This window comes from Miscanthus floridulus, chromosome 5 (assembly GCF_019320115.1).
Source record: "Miscanthus floridulus cultivar M001 chromosome 5, ASM1932011v1, whole genome shotgun sequence".
Taxonomy (NCBI): domain Eukaryota; kingdom Viridiplantae; phylum Streptophyta; class Magnoliopsida; order Poales; family Poaceae; genus Miscanthus; species Miscanthus floridulus.
Window position 1 is genome coordinate 23,579,126 of NC_089584.1, and position 10,699 is coordinate 23,589,824.

A 10,699-nucleotide genomic window follows, 5' to 3' on the forward strand; every position below is an offset into this window, starting at 1 on the left:
GTCCATCCAGCGACCATGCCTAGGGCGCGTTTCACCGCTCCCCTCGAGGGTTCGACCGGGATCCATGTCACATGCTCTCACCGCCGCCCGGTGGACGTCATCATCACGCTGGGCCCGATGTCGGTTGCTAATGATGCTATGAGCGTCCTGGTGTGGACTGGGCCACTCATGTACCGACGGTCGGTGTGGAGCAGGCACCAGGTCAGACCGAGGCATGGCTGCTGCCTCTCGAGCCACACCTAGCGGCTATAGCGGTGAGCGGATGGAGCGATCCGTCTAGCGCGTCCCCGTTCCCCGGTGGGGAGAGAGGACGTGTGTCAGAGTCGCGATGTGGAGCTTTCCACCTATTGAAAAGCATTGGCTTCTACTAGAACCCAGAGGTTCTGGTAGACTGCCCACTCCTGGGGGTCGATGAGCTCGGGATCACCGCGCAGAAGCATTGCTGCAGCAGCGATATTCTAGCTAGCCCGAGTGAACTGTGGGAGATCATTCCCCTCGTTCATGATATCATGTGGGACCTAGCAGACGTGACCCTAGGCGCCACGTGTTGTACCGAGTGTGCCAACATAGGAGGCGGCTAGTTCTACCGCCGTTGTCGTAATTCCTCGATGTGCGCTTACACAGACACAAGGGCCCCCGCACGCGGGTCTAGAGGGGTGTGAATCTACGTAGACTCCACAACCACCAGCGGTAGTTCCAGAGCGTCCACCATAGTGCACTCTCGGGACGAACGGTGATGAGGTGCCATGTCACCGATGCTGGGGCCATCGCTCTCACCCTCATCATCCAGGAGTTTGTGGAAAGTGGTAGGAGCGTAGCTCACCATTCCCACGAATTCGGATGTGAGGGGGGATGGCGCCAGCATCCTTTGGAGCCCTTGAGCGTACGCATCCATGGGGGACGCGAGGCCATAGAGGAACCGATCGGACGGTGTTCATGGCGTGGCCAATACGGTCTCTCCGGATGATCGGTGGGAGATAGTAAATAAAGAGTAAATAACAGTACGCATATTACTTACAGCGGGGTTTGAGCAGAGAGTTTACTTGAAATGAAGCGCAGATGCCATGTCGTTGAAGTCGTCGTGCGTCCCAGAGCCGATGGAGGGTGCCCCTCCGACGAGCGCCAGAATGGGTGCCTCCTCACGGAGGTGAAGTACACCGAGCCGGTCGGCAAAGAAGTCCAGGATTCCAAAGCGGAAGGCCTGGGATGGCTAGAAGACGGGTGGAACCCACATCCCAACGGGTGGGAGTGCAGAAAACTCTAGTGAGCCGAAGCGAATCGTATCGCGTGAGCCCGCCATGGCGAAGGTGGTGGAAAAGTGGGTAATCCGATGACCAAAAAGTGTTGAACGTGCAGCGTCTTCCCCACGGACGGCGCCAACTATCGGTGCAGAAAGTGACCAACAAGTAAATGTTTGTAGTTTTGTCGTACATTGTGATCGGAGGTGGCCTATAACTCAATGACACAGGGTTTATACTGGTTCAGGCAACGTGCCCTACGTCCAGTTTGAGTCGGTCGATGACTTTATTCCTGAGCCCAGGTGCTCGAAGTTTGCAGTGGGGTTACAAACGAGAAGGAGAAAGATGGAGGGTACAAGAGATCCGACCGGGCTCTGGTCAGAAGGGCCGAGAGCGATAGGAGCTCCGCTATGAGCTAAGTGTTCAAGCGTGTGCTTGTGGTTTGAACCTAGCGGTTCTGTGGTTGTGTGCTAGGGAGCTTGGTCGATCTAATGAATCTAGAATTACTTGGATGTTGGGAGAGAGCGTATCCCCTTTTATAGATGAAGGGGATGGCCTTACAAGTGAGATGGAGAGAGTACGTATGCTTCTAAGTCTTGTTGCCAACACCGGCGGGTACAGGATGATGATAGGTGCCCACAACACTGTTGGATGTTGGATGCACATGGGAGGCTGCGTCGTTTTGTTCGGGTATGTCAGATGTTGATACCTGCTATACTATTGATGCTTAGAGGCATGTGAGGAGTTTCACCATGTTCACTCGGTATGGTAAATGCCGGCGCCCACAACACTGTCGATGCCCAGAGGCATGTGGGGGGCCTTACCGTATGGAAGTTAATGGCGCCCACAATAATGTAGGGAAAAATGTCGGCGCCTACAACACTCTATGTCAGGAAGGTTGCAGAGTACTATTTCTATAGACATATAGGGTATAGTCTCTGGTATCATGGTTTGACTTGTGTGCCCTGCCATCCTTTCTCTGTTCGTTCCCTGGTCCTTTTTGAGTGGGCATCCCTGGTCGGTTGGTCCCAGTCGGCTCTGATTGCGCTAGTCGGAGAAGATCAGTGAGCAGGGTTTTTGCATACCCCGATCGGAGACGTGGGGTTGGAGTTAGAAGTAGTGCTTTAGCCAGGCCTTTCGGTCGGAGAGGCTATCCGGAGGTGGGCTAGAGCCCGAAGTGAGTGCTCCGGTTGAAGAGGTGGGCCGGAGTCGGAAAACGGGCGCCGCTCCTCCTCGGCCAAACCTTCCGGTCGGTGATTGGATCATCCTTCTAGCCTGTTGTTCAGATTCTTGGGTCGGCCCATGAGTTGCGTGTTATCTACTTGGGTCGAGCCTTCGTTGGGAAGCCGGTCTCCAAGGGACGCCGGGTTTATGAACCCGACACTATGTCTGTCAAGCTCGTTGCATTAGCAAAGTGTTCCTTTGTTATCACCCCATCCAAGTCGTTATTGTTTAGGTACAGTCCGGTCAGATTTGTGAGCATACCAATCTCATGTGGGACATTTCCAATAAAGTGGTTATAAGAGAGATCAAGGGTCCCCAAATGAGTAAGTCGCCCTACAGATGTTGGGAGAGGTCCTGTAATGTGGTTCAAACTGAGATCCAGAACGACCAAGTTTGTTAATTGCCCTATCCATGTTGTTGGTAGTATCCCAGTTAATTGGTTGGAACGGAGGTCTAGTTCTTGTAATTTGTTGGGCGAGCAGCGAGCCATATTTCTAAACAGCTCAGTTATGTCTCCGTATAGAGAGCCGAGCTAAGTTTCAGGAACTCCAAATTGCATAGCTTCTTCAAGTTGGTGTTCCTTATGCGCTTATTCTTCTCTTCCTCAGCATAATAATACGAAAGATCAAGGACTTGTAGGGATGTCATGTCTCCCAGAGTGTCCGGAATTTGACCGTAAAGACTAGTGTGGTCCAAGTAAAGATATTTGAGGCTTGTTATGTTCCAGAACCAGCTGGTCAGCATTGGATGGTTGAAGGAGTTCATGGAGACATCTAGGTCCTTGAGGCTTGTGAGGTTAAGGTGTGGCAGTGGCTGGTTTGCTCTTGTAAGAGAGCATTTGGAAAGATCAAGGACTCTCAAGGAAGGAATCATGTTCATGACATGTGGCCAGTCCAGTAGTGTGCTGAGGTTCACTCTGTTGAGTTTAAGATGTTGTAAGAAAGGAAGACGTGTTAACCATGAGAGATCCGTTGAGTTCGCAGCTCCCATGTAGGAAAGATCCAGATACTACAACTTTGATAAGTTGCCAATTGGGGAGGCACGCCACCGCTAAATGGTATGCCGGGCAGATCAAGGTACTTGAGGGTCTTTCCATGAAGGTAGATTGATCAGTGGAGGTATGCGTAATCAGGAATCGGATAGTGACACAAGGCGTAGAGACAATGATTTAGACAGGTTTGAGCCGTCTGATCGACGTAATACCCTATGTTTTGTGTCTTTGGTGTATTGTATTAAGATGTATGTAGATAGATGTCCACTAGGGGACCCCTGCCTCTCCTTATATACTCTAGAGGGGTATGGTTATAAGAAAAATATCCTATTTGGTACTATACAATAGCTTGCGGTGCACGTCAACCAGTACCGTGCACGCCTTGATCTTGTGGGCTGGGCCACCTCTGAGGGTGCGGCCCATGTCTTGTCTTGTGGATACTAGGGGCCATACCCCCACAACTAATCCCTGAGCCTGACAGTAGGTGACGTAGTCACATGGTGCCAGGGTCAGAAAGTAGAAGAAAGGCAGAAGACCGGCCGAGCAGGCAACCAGTCCACGGGCGGAGCCCTAAATTGAAAAGCGCACATTCACCACAAGGTGAAGTGTGCCCACTTAGTCCCCGAGCCTGCTGAAAGATGAAGAATGAATCTGGTAGCAGGGTCAAAGAAAAAGAAATCTAAAAGCTTGCCGACGTCATTTGACATGTGCGTATCAAGACCCTAGACGTGTTGTCCAAGATCAGCACCCTGATCTGAACAACATGGAGCTGCTTGATAGCATACCGATGAGGCGTAGCAAGATTTGACCATCAAGGGAGTCCCCGGCGTAGCTGGCGACGTCCAAGCACCGAGGAGTCCCTGGCGTAGCTGACGATGTCCAAGCACCGAGGAGTCCCCGGCATAGCTGGCGATGTCCGAGCACCGAGGAGTCCCCGACGTAGCTGACGATGTCCGAGCACCGAGGAGTCCCCGGCTTAGCTGGCGACGTCCGCAAGGTGAAGTGGGGTGAAGTGTGCCCACTTATTCCCCAAGCACGAAGAATCCGAGCGCCGAGGAGTAACCGACGTAGCTGGTGATGAAGCACGAGCGACGAACAGTCTGGTCAACTAGTCGGCGGCGAAGTGAGCATTGAGTAGAAGCGACCGGCGAACAGTCCGATCAACTGGTCGGCGACGGAGTCCATGAACCTAGCGGTCCGACCAATTGATCGGTGGAGAAGTCCGAGCGCCAGGTGGTTCGATCACCTGGACGATGATCCTGCAATACAAATATGTAGAACGTGTAGTACATGATATAAAAATATATGAACTCCGGAGAAAAATCAGCAATGGTGATGAAATAGTGTATGCAGCTCGGCGATCAGTTGGTGTGAAGATGTATTTATATTTAATACAAACCGCTTGAACAGTTAGTGTGTAGCTGAGTCTCCAGCCCTAGCTAGCCCGTTAACCATAACGCGGAGTGTGGAGCCCGTGTGTGTGTAGGAAGAACAAAGCATCGCTAAGGAGCCACTGCTGACCACCCATAACGCAGAGGACAGACGCTCGTGCACGTGTAGGGAGGAGCTGGAGACAGGGTCGTCTCTGGGAACATCCGAACGTCAACGTGACTGTTCGGGGGTTCAAAAAATCGTTTGGAGAGCAAACATAGAGAAAACAGTTTGGAGAAACATTATGTCGATATAAGAAAGTTGGAGAAAATTTAGAAAATATTAAAGCGTGACTTAGTTTTAGACAAAACGTTTGGTCGGTAGCGTATGTCGTTATCTGGTCGGCGTTGACAAAATTGCCCGGCCCTCGAGCTTTCTGAACTGTCGTCATGGCGACGGTCGCGGTCGTCATGTCCCAATTCTATGCGTCTATCAATATTACGACGTAGCGGGCGGTTGGAACGAGTAGTCCGGACGACGTCCTGCTTATATTAGTGGTCGGCGATCCGGCGGCTCTCTTTTGGTCTTGTGTTGAATATGTAGATGAGCAGCAGCCGATCTGATGCAGCTCGGCCGATAGAAACACACGTAAGTACGTACATATCTTGGTCTACGTGCTTGCATGTGCACAAACGCCTTGGCCTCGCTTGCTTGCTATTGGCTTAGAATCACGTATGTGTAATCTCCATCGGCTTGCGTGCCTCCTTGCTAGCTTGTCGTCGTAGCACACGTACACGATCGTACATGGCGCAGATGTCAGTACTCGGTCTGACAACACAGCAGTCAGCAGCCTTTGTAGATTAAGGTGTCGTTTAGTTTCATTTTATTTTGCAAAAATTTTCAAGATTTCTCGTCACATTTAATCTTTGGACGCATGCATGAAGCATTAAATATAAATAAAAAATAAAACTAATTACACAGTTTAGACGAAATTCATGAGACGAATCTTTTAAACTTAATTAAACTATGATTGTACACTAATTGCTAAATAACAACGAAAGTGCTACGGTATCATTTCGCCAAAAATTTTACAAACTAAACAAGGCCTATTCTCTTCTCCAAAACGAACTCTGAAGAAGGAAACCGACTCCGCTTCGAGGCAGCAGCAACGATCGAGCGGCAGCGTCTGCAACTCGGCGATAATTATTCCGATGCGTGAGTCAGACCATGTTGAACTGATCCATTCCCACGTGCGCAATCGGGCGATGAATTCGTCGACCACCAGTCAAGCTCCGACTTGTAGATGGATTCGATGACGGTTGCCGCGCACGATGTTGAACGCCGCCGCCGATTCGTCGTAGATGTTGTTGAAGGAGGCCGTCGCAGCAAGATGAGTTGCCGCAAACGACGTCGGTCTTGAGGTACGTCATCTGGTTCGCTATGGACCAGCACGCACACCCCCTACCTGGTGCGTCAACTATCAACAGAATATTATATGACAGCTAATACAAACCAACAGACCACAGAAGTAGGGTATTACATTATACTAACGGTCTGAACCTGTCTAACTCGTGTGTCTCTGTTGTCTTTTTGGTTTTGATCTCATGCTTCTCTGCTGATCAATCTATCTTCGTGAGATACCCCTCGGAGGACTGCCGACGATATTCTGTCAGACAACCTAAGAACTCAGGAAGATGACCCGTTGGCCCCTCTAAGCCATTGTAGCTGAGATCAAGGTACTCCAGGTGCTCTAGAGCAAGCAAAGAACTTATCTGGCCTGACATATCTGCCGCGGGAAGTCGGAGCCTGTGAACGTGGCCAGTCTGGTTGCTGCACCGGACCCCAACCCACCGGCAGCAGTCCTGCTCGCTGTGGCTACCGTCTCGCCGCCACGAGTCGAGGAGGCCTGCGGGATCGCTGGTGACGCCATGCTTGAAAGCCAGCAGGGCGTCCCTCTCGTGCGGCAAGCAGCTCGCTCTCGCAGTGTTGCCACCAGCGGCGGCTGCTGGCTGGGTCGTCTGGTGCTGCGCGTGCATGGGGAGGAAGAGCAATAAGAAGAAGGAGGTGATGAGGAGCAACACGGACATGGCAGCTGGGCGATGCATGGTGGAAACGGTCGAGGAGGATGTGCCTATGTCAGTTCGACTGCCTAATAGCAGCATCAGTTACAGACTTTAGAGTGTGCCCGCAGAATCCATCGGAGTCAACGTCGTCGCTCACGCGCGTTCGGTGTTGAAGCCGTCGTCAGCGGTCAGTCGTCAGCGCGTTCAACGATGTATTTCCTGTCACGATGTCACCTCATGCAAGCTTACATCCAGGACCTTGTTTAGTTGGCGAATTTTTTTAGAAAATGGTATTGTAGCACTTTCGTTGTTATTTCGCAATTAGTGTTCAATCATAGTCTAATTAGGCTTAAAAGATTCGTCTCGTGAATTTCGTCTAAACTATGTAATTAGTTTTATTTTTTATTTATATTTAATGCTTCATGTATGCGTCCAAAGATTCGATGTGACGGAAAATCTTAAAAAAATTTGCAAAATTTTGAGAACTAAAATGCCTGGGCAACGTGCAGAGGGTGATAGATCATGTGTCAGCTTACGTCTTGTGCATATAGGCTGTCTATTCATTCAGGGTACAATATTAAACAAATGAAGTGAACCAAATTAGACAGATAAAAAAAATATTTGCATTTTTAGTACAAGATAAGAATTGTTGGGTCATTAAAAAGAGAATTCCGGGGCAAACAAACTAAAACATTTTCCATAATGAGTTACACCTCTATAATAGGCATAGAAAAAGAAAAGAATCAAAATTCCATTTTAGAGTAAGATGATAATTAAGACAACTAATAACTGTGCTTGGAGAAAAAGGCAAATATAAATTTTGCTCGAGTGCTTCAGGAGTTGATTTTTTGTAGGTGTGAGTTGGTGCTACAAACGCCATCCAAGGTCATCTTCTTTTAACTTCGCCGAGGTTAGGCTTTGAAGACTAGAGTTCTAAGTTTTGAATTTCAGTTTTGGTTATCACCTTCAGGCTTAGAAGGAAACCAGTGGCGAACGGGCTGGCCATGAGTTATAGGGCCTGTTTGTTTCTTTGGAAAAGGGTGGCTCAAATGGCTGGCCTGAGACTGGTTGGATGGGACATGCTCGTCGGGAGCAACTACTCCTGTTTGTTTGCTATGTACGAAACGAGTCAGACTAAGTATTGAACATTGTTTGGTAGGCTGCACAAACAAATCTAGTTTCCTTGCACTAGCTCATGGGTAGAGTTACCCTTTTTCTTCTTCTTGGCACCTACCACCGTTCTTCCGAGATATTTGCACAAACACCTTGCATACATGGTAGACAAAATGGGACTTTAGCCGGTGAGCGCTAGTTGCCACGACCGTGCCAAGGAGCCTAGGCCGTTGCCGCTCCCGTATCAACGCATCACTTGCAACACAGATGACACCACATGCGAGACCCCGGCTCGAACTCCATCCGTATCTCTGTTGCCTTCTCGCCGGCGTCACCCCGACAACTCCTAGATGGATCCAGGTGCGAAGTCCCCTCCTCCACCTCATCTCGTTTCACTTCCCCTTTCCTCCTCATCCATTTTTCTCTTGTTAGGGTTCCACGTCGACGGCGGCTACTGCTCCCACGCTGGCCTCACTCTAGCAATTACACTTAGGCCCCGTTTGGATCCTTGGAATTGAATTCATTTTAATAATTATAATTTAGACATAAATTAATTAAGCTAATATATTTGTATATGGATTATATTTGTATATTATTGATAGCTATATGAGAGAGATAGTTATATGTTGCATTTCTACCATAGGAGAGTGAGTTAAAGAACGTGTTATAAGTAGTAAAGTAGAAACATATGATGATAATGTATAGAATCAATTTTCATCTCACACCCTATGAATTTGTGAAAGGCTTATATGTGAACTTTGAAAAAGTGGTGGAATGTCAAATTCTAAGCCAAATAGTCTAATTTATTAAGTAGAATTCAATTTCACCAAATTTAATGATCCAAACAGCCCCTTACAGCCAAACAAGGCCCGAAGTGGAGAAGGCCAATTTTGGTTAGGATATGGATGGGGTGGGGGTGGGGTGGGGGTGTCAACATAGTGGCCGTAATCACCAGGGACGAGTTGGATCGAAGGATACTAGGGCAGGAGAGTGACATCATTGTTGCTGCTCGTGATTAGAGTGAGAAGTTGAATGCAATGAACATACCACTACTACATAAATATTCATACCACTACTAGTCTACTAGATAAATATTTTGTGGAGACGTCTCGTTTTTCTTAGAGGCAGTTGTCATTTCATTCCGTCTGTATGTAGAAATGCCATGGTCTAGCTAATTAACTGACCATTTCTGAAAATCGATTTCTAGCTCGTAGGAATCAATTTTAAGAGGCGATTAGTAAGGTGACCCGACTCTAGTAATATCTAGCTCTGGCTTATAACTTTTTCAATTGAAGTTGGTAGACAAACTTTATATTAAAATTGTAGAAATCAATGAGGTATGAAATTTTATAGATGACATTTTCTTTACTTGAAACGTTACCTTTTGATTATTTGGTTCACATCTTGCGTGAAATCAAATAATTCGGTACAGGATGAAGAACCATTGCAGTAATCCACGGAAAACTTCCTGGTTGAAGAGAAAGCATGTGTTTAGGCTCGAAGAGGAAGACGTGATCCTGCAGGCTGCAGCCTATCATATCCGTGGATGCACAGGTCTCGGGACTCAAAAACTTCGCTTTTTCTAGGGAGATTAGGATACACGCACAAGACCGGGCCGCCACGTATTCGTTGAAAGGCTCCTTTGCTGGGCCTCGGTGGGCTTCGCAACCAAGTTACCCACAGAGTTAGCCGATACCTTCTTTTTTCAATCAAAAAATCAAAAACAAGTAAGGCTTCGCAATTAAAGTTCTCCACAAAGTTAACCGATACTTTTCCATCGAAACTGAAAACAAGTAACTGCATTTCTTCTCTTGGAAATCCTCGATAATCCTTTTGGCCCCAATTCTACTGTATACCTACACTACACTCCGCACGATCGGGATCTTCTTTGGAAAAGTAGTGGGATCCGTCCGCTGATACATGGACACGGTTGCGGTTGCGGAGGGGATGGTATTGGGTCGTGTGCGGCTCCGGCAAGTCATGTGAGAATCCTGACAGTGGCACGCATGGCGACGTACAAACGTACCATTCCCTTACCTCACCGTCTCGGCCCGTTGGGCTTATCCATGTTTAGCTGTTTGACTTGTTTTTTTAATTAGAATAGTATTTTTCTCTCACAAGCATTTAGTCACAACAATATTTTTCAGTTAGTTTCAGCCAAAATTCAATAAGCCGAACGGGGCCCTCGCCTCGACGCCACCCACCAGATGGAAGGGAATTGTCGTCGCCCCGGATGCCATGCTCTGGCAGACGACACTGTTCCACTGAAATTTTGCTTATGCTAAAATATTGTGAGAGTTGGTTCGCTAAAAAATACTGCTAAATTAGTGCAGTAGAACATGACCGAGGGGGTGTCCGTTCGTCCTTGGCTGAGGGGCGAGGGCTTGCGTCAACTGCTCGTTGTCGTCCGGTCAATCCCTTTCGGGAGCTATTCGGTTGATGGTTTCTGTAGCTGATAAGCTGACCAAAATTGATTTATTGTGAAAGAAAAATAATATCCATAAGTTCAAGCGAACAGGGTGGCTCCTCGGCTTCGTTCGTACTGTAGTAGATTACAACTCTCTCTGCTCACGTGGAATCATGGATCTTTTTAACACCGGTAATAAGTACGTACTGACTGTAGCAGGCCGATCTGTAATCAGCACTTGAGCGGTCAGTAGTGATGTTAAGAGCGGTGTTGTTGGGTTCCGGTGACTAAA

At 48.2% G+C, this 10,699-nt stretch overlaps 1 pseudogene; it reads right to left on the reverse strand.

Moving 5' to 3' along the window:
* Positions 1-2,969: 2,969 nt before the first annotated feature.
* Positions 2,970-6,911, reverse strand: LOC136454415 (receptor-like protein EIX1; annotated as a pseudogene).
* Positions 6,912-10,699: the final 3,788 nt, after the last annotated feature.